This window comes from Podarcis pityusensis (assembly GCF_964106645.2).
Source record: "Podarcis pityusensis genome assembly, chromosome: 16".
Classification (NCBI taxonomy): Eukaryota; Metazoa; Chordata; class Lepidosauria; order Squamata; family Lacertidae; genus Podarcis; species Podarcis pityusensis.
This window is the reverse complement of record NC_138041.1, coordinates 1,153,660-1,162,607: the sequence shown is the minus strand read 5'-3', so window position 1 is coordinate 1,162,607 and position 8,948 is coordinate 1,153,660.

Here is an 8,948-nt window from a genome sequence, read left to right as displayed (position 1 = left end):
CTTTTTCATGTTGTTGGCTCCACAAGCTCTCGGTTCTGATTAAAAACTTAATTTGTTTAAACCATTATTCGAATTTAAAATTTCTACATTCCTCATCAATACCCTTAATAAAAAACCAAAAATTTCTTTCCCAGGGCCCACCCCATTTTTATTCCACAATTTCCCTTTTTTTTTTAATAATAAAGACACCCCACAGAATAGAAATATCAGAAATAAGAAATAAAAGGTATAATAGATGAAACAAAGCCAGTTCAAAAAAAAAAGAAGTTGACAAGCCTTTGGATTTTAGTTCTCCCCCTCTGTCCCCGGTTTAATTTCCCCCTGACCACCAAACCATGTTATCCGCCTGGAATTCTTACAATCCATAAATCGCCTATTTCCCCCAACTCCTTGCTGGCTTTTTTTTTTTTTTTTTTTTTCCTTTCATAATTATTTTTTAAAACACTTAACTTCAGATCTTTAATAAAGCTCCCCCCATTGTTCTTTCCAAATTGTAGTCCAGTTTCCTCTTGTTCCGCTGCTGAAACGTTCTAATTCAGAAGCTTAGTAAGTCTGCAGGGATTATTGTTATTCAGGAACAAAAACTTGCGTTCAGTCCCTTCCTTTCTTCAATAGAAAATTCTATTGTCTCCTTTAGCTGAACACCCTGTAGACAAAATATTATTTCCGTTTTGCAGCTTTCCCAGAAGATAACCAGTTCTGTAAAATTCCAATGGTATTTTTCCACTTACGACCATCTTTGTAATGTCCCGAAACTCCTCTAGGGGGATTGTTGTAACTTTGTTTTCTCTAGTCCAAAAGTCCGATTGTTATCCATGTTTTCGCCATTTTGTATCCAAGTTTTAAGAAGTTGTAGCAAATTGTAACAAATTTAGCCAGCAAAGTTCTCATAATAAAATCCTCTCTGCTTTCCGACTTTGACAGCTACTTTGACAGCTGTCAAAATCTCCGACTCTTTTCACCAGGCTCTCTCTTCAATCACCCCGGTTCCCGGGGGGGGGGTTACGTTTCTTCTCCCTCAATTCGTCCTCCAGCACAGTTCTTATGATTCCCCATCGTGGAATTCTTAGTTTTTATCAGCAATACAAATCTTTTTGGACCTTGGTTTCCCCGTCCTTGTCTTGGAAGGTTTACAATAGGGGGGGGGACTGACTTCCTTTTTGGATCCCCCCCCGCTCGTGTCCAATTCGAAAAGAAATTCTTTTTTTCCTCCTTTTAAACCCAGTTTCCAAATTACTCACGGGTTGTTGTTAAAAAGTCCGAATTTTCAATGGAAGAAGTCAGCGCTCTCCGCCGGATGGCATGCGGCTGCGCTCGGCAGGGATAGCAGAGGACTCAAAGCACCACGCTTCTCCCCGGCACCCGATCCGTAGCCTTTAAAAAGACTCCTTCACGAGTCGGGAGGGCGCTGACGGTGCCAGCCGAGTCTCCATGTCCACGGCCCTCGTGGCCGTGGTTTTTAAGGGTCCCCGCATCGCCGGTGCGGTAGGACCCAGCCCCTGCCGAGCAGGCTCCCTCCGGAGCTCGGAGGGAGTCCGCCATTCGGCGATGGCGCCAACCCGGAAGTCCCAGACACAGATGCTTTGACACATGAATATCATAGATTTTGTATTATACCAGCTACTATGCAATGTAAACCATATTGGGTAATAAAAAGATCAGTTGCAAACTTGTTTTCGCAAAACAAAATATCTATCTGGCTGATTTGCAGAGTAGACCCACTGAAATTAATGCAACTAACTTAATCTGATCAATTAATCATAATCGGTCTTCTCTTAGTATGACTAACATTAGCTACAGTATTTTTGGTACAGCCACGATTTTATTTGAATGAGGGAAAGAGGGAAACTCAGTTACCATGGAAGAATAAATGAGTGTCCATTGGTTGCTGAAAGGAGATAAGGAGTTAAGGGAAGGATGTGCCAATTTATGTACATGCATGTGAGCCAGGAAGTTACCAATGTGCTTAAGAGGGAGAGGAGGAGAATACCTCTGACACACAGTATAACTCTTTTATTAGTGACACACCAAAGTGCTACCAGAATATCCTCTCCCTGGTGTTTGCTGTGAAAGAAATGAACAAGAACCCTAATATCGTACCAAATATGACCTTTGGGTTTCACGTCACTGATAGCTACTTAAATGCAAGGATGACTTATCAGAACACCCTGAAACTTCTGTCCATCACAGAAAGGATTGTCCCCAACTTCATATGCGAGAAGAAGAAAAGTAAGATAGCTTTTATTGGGGGACTTGACTCTGACATCTCTCTCCACATGGCTAGTGTCTTAAGCATCTACAAGATTCCACAGGTATAGTAAGTGTGGGGGCTGTCAAGCTCTTCTGCCTCTGATACAATAATTATCTTCTGGGTTCTCAATACTGTCTTTTGCTTTGGTTCATTTTTTCTGAAAAAGGGGGCGAAAGATAAAAATATACCTGATACAAAAACATCTGGGGGAGTTTTGCACTAGTGGTTGGAGGAGAGGGGCTTTGGTACTTGCCTGACTTTGTCTCCCATGTGTCACTGGGAAGCAGCAGGGAGGTTGGAACAGGTCAAATGCAGCAGCAGGAGTCTTCCTCCTGCTCCCAGGAAACTGCACAACACCAGTTGTCAGAGAAATCTGCTACCCCACCAACAACTGCTGGAGATGCACATTGTGAGCCATAAATGAATTTCTTTCCCTTTTACCCTTTTCAGTTCCACAAGCATGGGTCCTTTTTTTCTTTTCTAAAAGGCTTCACAAAAAATTGTCAGCATATTAGTGGCCATTTCTCTCATTTTTTGGATTTCATTTTCACGAATGTATGCACTTTTGCGACCAGTGTGATTTGAATATAAATCTTTGCTTTTGTTGGAGAAGCCAATTGCAAAATTCAGAGAAGTACAAATGTCAGAGGATAGCTGTATTGTGGCTCACAAACTGTTGCAGGAATTCTGAATCAGGAGATTTTTAAAATTATTAAAATGTTAATTGAGCTGAATTCCTCTCCTATCCCTAGTTGCATCTCATCACAAAGGTTCTAACTAAGCAAGGGAGTTGCTTGTCCTGATTTTGCCCACTATCCCTGACCACTTTTGCTCACTTGTCAAGGAGACCAAGAAGTTCTGGAGAGCCATAGGTTCCCCCCTCATGAAATATACCATGATGTGCAAGAACAAGAGTTTCTGAACAGACGGTGCCTTCACAGTTAAGTTTCTTCCCAACAGAACCTGTGGGTATAGGTCCAGATCTTAGTGGTGTACATCGCCACAAAGTATATGAAAATATGGTACCTCTATTTATAACCATATGCTAGAACTCTCCAATTCTTGTGGGATTGATTTCTTCCTCCAGATTGCTTACTGTGTATTAGCTCCAGTGAGAAGCCCAGAGTTGCAGCCCCAGACCTTCTACCGAACGGTGCCCAATGAGAAATATCAATATGAAGGGATTGTCCTGCTACTTCTACATTTCCAATGGACATGGGTAGGAATTGTGGCATCCGATGATGAAAATGGAGAGACCTTTATGCAAAGCTTAGTGCCAATGCTTTCCCAGCATGGAGTCTGTACAGCTTTCAGTGAAAAACTACCAGCCTTATCTCAGGGTCTAGATAATTTCAGTTTCTTGGAACGCGTTCGGGCCAAGTCCTCTTTCCTGATGGCCTCAGAAGTCAACATATTGGTTCTGTGTGCAGAACCTGAGACCATTACAGTTGTGAAATGGATGCAATATTTCTATTCATTAGCTAAAGACATTGCAGAGAAGTCTACAGGCACCGTGTGGATTTTGACAGCCCAGTGGGCTTTCTCTTCCGAAACAATGCAAAGGTATTACGATATACAAGTCTTTGATGGTGCCTTGTCTTTTGCAATTCACACAGAGAAAGTCCAGGGATTTAAAGAATTCCTTCAGACCCTGAACCCCAACTCTCCAAATGGAGATGGGTTCCTCCAGGCTTTTTGGCAACAGGCATTCAACTGCTTATTTTCTGCTTCCAATGAGAGCAATGAAAACACAAAGACCTGCACTGGCCATGAGAGTCTGGAGAGCCTTCCTGGGCATATTTTTGAAATGACCATGACTGGCCAAAGTTACAGTATCTATAATGCAGTTTATGCCATTGCACATACTTTACATCAGATGCACTCATCCAGGTCAAAACGCAGAATGATGCCAGGCAGAGGTGGGCTCGATCCTCCAAAATTGCAACCCTGGCAGGTAAGATTTCCTATTCAGAATAAACCTTTGCAAAGTTGAGCCAAAGAAAGGATGATTATCAAGAATTAACAATATGTTTGAAAATATTAAGGTTTGTTTCTACCCATGGCTGCCCACCCATTCTGTCCACCAACACCAACTATTTTCTAGAACCTGCATTTGTTCCTGCACTAAAGAGGGACATATAGGGCTATTTTCAAATGTGGTCACCTGGTCTGTTTTTTAACTCGCTTCCAGTGATGTTCATTGATTATATTGGGCCTGCAAGATAAGGTCACTTTACGTTGAATACACACAAACACAGAGACATAGACTGCTTACAGCTTTTACCTTTCCTCTACAACAATCCCCACATTCTTTTCAATCCTTAACTGTTTCCCCTTTCCTTCAAGCTAAAGGAGCCACAATCAAGATAGGACCTGTACTTCCCTTCCATTTGCAGGAGTAGTTGAAGGAGTTATGGCACTCTGTACCCTTTCCCTGCCTCTCTAGGAACATGGGCTGTCAAGACATGTGGAAGCATCTCTTGGGTGGGGAAAAGTAAATAAACAAGCAAACAAACAAAAGAAGGAGAGCAGGGAAAACCCACCATGAGCTTCTCTCCATTTCTTTGCCCCCTTCTCCCTGCACACCCACCTTGCAGGAGGGGCAGTTCCAGGGCTTCCTGACATGGCACCATTTTGCCTTTGCACACGGACCCCAGAGCTGAACCCTCACGCAAGTGGCAGGCCAGGTGTACTTGCTAGAAATACTTATGTTCTCCAAATGTTGTAGACTGCATAGTTTTGGACTACTTTGCATTGTGTGAAATATGTGGATGGATAATTTCTCCTTTCTATAATCCATAAAAGCTCTCCTTTTTTAAACTTTGCCTTTGTTTTCTTTTGTCTAGCTGCACTCGTTCTTGAGGAGTATCTCCTTCAACAACAGTGCTGGTGACTTAGTGTCCTTTGATGAGAATGGGGAATTAGCAGGTGGATTTGATATTATTAACTGGGTTACTTTTCCAAACCAAACCTTCTTCCGAGTGAAAGTAGGAAAGATAGTTCCACAAGAATCACGCAATGTAGAATTCAGTATGGATGAGGGAGCCATCACATGGCACAGATCTTTTAATCAGGTGGGACCATTGGATTTTTAAAAATGAGGTATTGTTATTAAGGTTAATGCAGATATTCTTTATCATTAATTAGTAAATTGTTTAACTATGACCCATGTTATTTTACCATCGCACATGAGGTGAGAAGTAGATATTTTCTTCTTCAGAGTTCTGGTTTGAAAGTATAGAATGGTAATATATTCCACTATATTGCAAATGAAATATTGTTGGCTCCCAACTCTCCTCCTCCCTGATCATTGGCCAGGCTGGTTTTCAGACTGAGGAGAGTTGCAGTCCAATACCATCTGGTGGACCAAAGGTTCCACATCCCTGATATATAGGATTTCAATATAACATTTTAATGCTTTGCACATTTATGTAGGAGTAAATCATGCTGAACCAAGTGAGATTCAGAAGACAAGGGGAAGCTACGTTACCCAAAATTTTTAAATTTTTCTTTTGAATTGCTAATATCTGTCCTTGTGAGCTGTGAATTGTGTTATATTACTGGTGGCTTGTATGAGTCCACTGTTTTATTTGATTTGTTTTGTTGTGTTGTGCTTTATGATGGGCGTAAAGCCGAATAAACATTTTCATTCATTCATACGTTACCCATCTGTTATGAAAGAAGATTTATTGTCTTGTGGTGCTTCTCTGAGCCTAATGTATGTGCTTCCTATTTTACCTTCTTTTTTAACTCCCTGTATTTCAAAGTCTGTTGTCTTTCCTATCCTCTCTCCATCCTCCATCTTTATGCAGATTAAAAATTCAATATCCTTTCTCATTCACTCCCAATATTTACATTACAGTTTATTTACACATACAACACACCTTTCTGGAATAATGTCAACCAGTCAGCTGATCTCTTCTCTTTGGTTTAAACTGTGTTGTTCACAAGGCACAAGAGAGCTACATCTTCTCCTCTTTTTATGGCTAGGTGCTGCCCCTTGCCTTGTGTAATGATCGCTGCCAGCCAGGCTACAGCAGGAAAAAGAAGGAGGGGTTGCCATTTTGTTGCTATGATTGTGCTTTGTGTCCACATGGGATGATTTCGAATCAGACGGGTAGGAGACATCATCTGCTAATTTGTAAAATGCTTCCTAAAATCTGTTTCAACTCTGCCTCTGAGCCCAAAGAATCCTCCCTCATCATGAAGATCTCTCAGGGTGTGACCAACTCAACTAAGGGCACAACCAAAGGCAGTGTTCCTGGTCATTAACTGCAGATGAAAGACAGAGCAGAACCTATTGCGGATTATGCATAATGACAGAAGATTGTACAAACAGTTTTTAATATTCACTTATCTCTGATACTTAATCCAACTAATTAATGTCTTATTTGTTGGAACTCATATATCACTCATTTCATTTTCATTTTTTTCAGATATGGATTATTGTTTCCAATGCCAAGATGACCAATTTCCAAACAAGGACAGAGATCAATGCCTCCCCAAACGCCAACATTTTCTTTCCTACGCAGAACCTTTAGGGTTCGTTTTAGCTTCCTTAGCTCTGGTCTTTTCTCTGGTCACAGCTTGGATACTTGGCGTCTTCTCTAGGAATGGGGACACTCCCATTGTCAAAGCCAACAACCGGGACCTCACCTACACTCTGCTTCTTTCCCTCTTGCTCTGCTTCCTCTGCTCCTTGCTGTTCATTGGCCAGCCTCACCCAGTGAGCTGCTCTTTACGACAAGCTGCTTTTGGCATCATCTTCTCCATTGCTGTGTCTTGTGTCTTGGCCAAAACCATCACGGTGGTTCTGGCTTTCATGGCCACCAAACCAGGATCCAGGATGAGGAAATGGGTGGGGAAATCTCTCACAAACTCGGTTCTTCTTGCTTGCTGCTCCGTTCAAACCAGCATTTGTGCTGCTTGGCTCTGTACGGCTCCTCCATTCCCAGATGTGGACATGAACTCTCTGATGGAGGAAATCATTGTGGAATGTAACGAAGGTTCTGTCGCGATGTTTTATTCTGTCCTGGGTTATCTGGGATTCCTGGCCATGGTCAGCTTCACTGTGGCTTTCCTGGCCAAGAGGTTGCCGGACAGTTTCAACGAAGCCAAGTTCATCACCTTCAGCATGTTGGTGTTCTGCAGCGTTTGGCTGTCCTTTGTTCCCTCTTATCTGAGCACCAAAGGAAAGCAGATGGTGGCTGTGGAGGTCTTTTGCATCTTGGCCTCCAGCGCAGGTTTGCTGGGTTGTATCTTTGCCCCCAAATTGTACATCCTTCTTCTGAGGCCTGACTTGAACAGCAAAGACCACTTAATTCTGAGGAGCAAATAGGAATCAACTTGCGTTGATGCTTTTAATTTTTGTATTGTTTGGTGGCTTTTATTGGAAGAAGACCAGACAAAGTAATTCCTTGTATTTCTCAACACTCATCCTTTTCATCTTTTTCATCCCTCTCCTGTCATTAGCTATTTCTATACAGCATTTTTCACAAGTGAATCTGTGCTGAAAGTGGTCTGCAGAATAATCAAAGTCTAAACAAAGTAATACATAAGAACACAGGAAGAGCCTAGTGGATCAGGTCCATAGCCCATCTCATCCAGCCTCCTGTTCTCACAGGGGCCACCCAGATGCCCCAAAGGGAAAGCTGCAAGCAGGATTCAAGCATTTCCCCTCCTTCGGTTTCCACCAACTCGTATTCAGGAACATGGCTGCCTCCAACTGTGGCATCAGAGCTGAGCCATCCTGGCTAGGAGACATCAATAGTCCTCTCCTCTGTGAATTCGTCTAGGGCTCTGTTAAAGCCATCTCTTCTGGTGGTCATCCCTGCCCCCTGTGGGAGTGACTTCCATAGATAACCATGCACTGTATATACAGCAACCATGCATAATAAGACATGGAACCACCGGAATGTAACAGTGGTTAAAACATTAAATGAATAGATGATTAAAACAGTAATCATCAACAATGCACAGTTCATTTATCAGGTTTTTTCCAAAATATCTTGTGTATTTGTGCTTTGAATATAGAGCAATGTTCTCATGTGGGGATTTAGGAGGAATATGTTGAGTCTGGATTCCTTTTCTCTTGGCATGTTTTGAAACTTTTTGTCTTGTAGCCTTTGAAACAGCAAGTTAGTGGCAGCTGCTGCTCATGGGGACTATTAGGGAAGGAGAAGGCAAGGAGACCAACAGGAGGTGGAGCCAGAGTCAGTAAATAGAACCATCACATGATTTGCTGAGGTCCTGCAGGTAGCTTGGGGGAGGAAATATGGGAATTTTCAGAATAGTGTCCCAATTACCCTACTACTCTCCACTGTACCTAGTACCTGTGACTATAAGTGCACACTTTGCAGACTGGATCTGTGAATAGCCCAGAGACATCCTGTGATGGTCTGAGGAGGCTGGCCTGCCTTGCATTGCATTGAGAAAGTGATGGCTGCTGTCATGGATCTATAGCACCATGGTTCAGTGTAATGAATGGTTGTAGAATAATCCAGAAATCATCTGATCTGTCAGTCACTATATTTATGAATAGCAGTAAGATAAATGGGATCCTCATAAAAGAGGGTCCTGGTTGCACTCGGGACCCAAGAGCTCACCTAAAATGGTGGCGGGGGAGGAAGGAGCAGGAAGTCCTGGCCATTCCCCTGGGGTCATGCCAGCCAATAGCCAGTAGGTAGCATGATCCCAG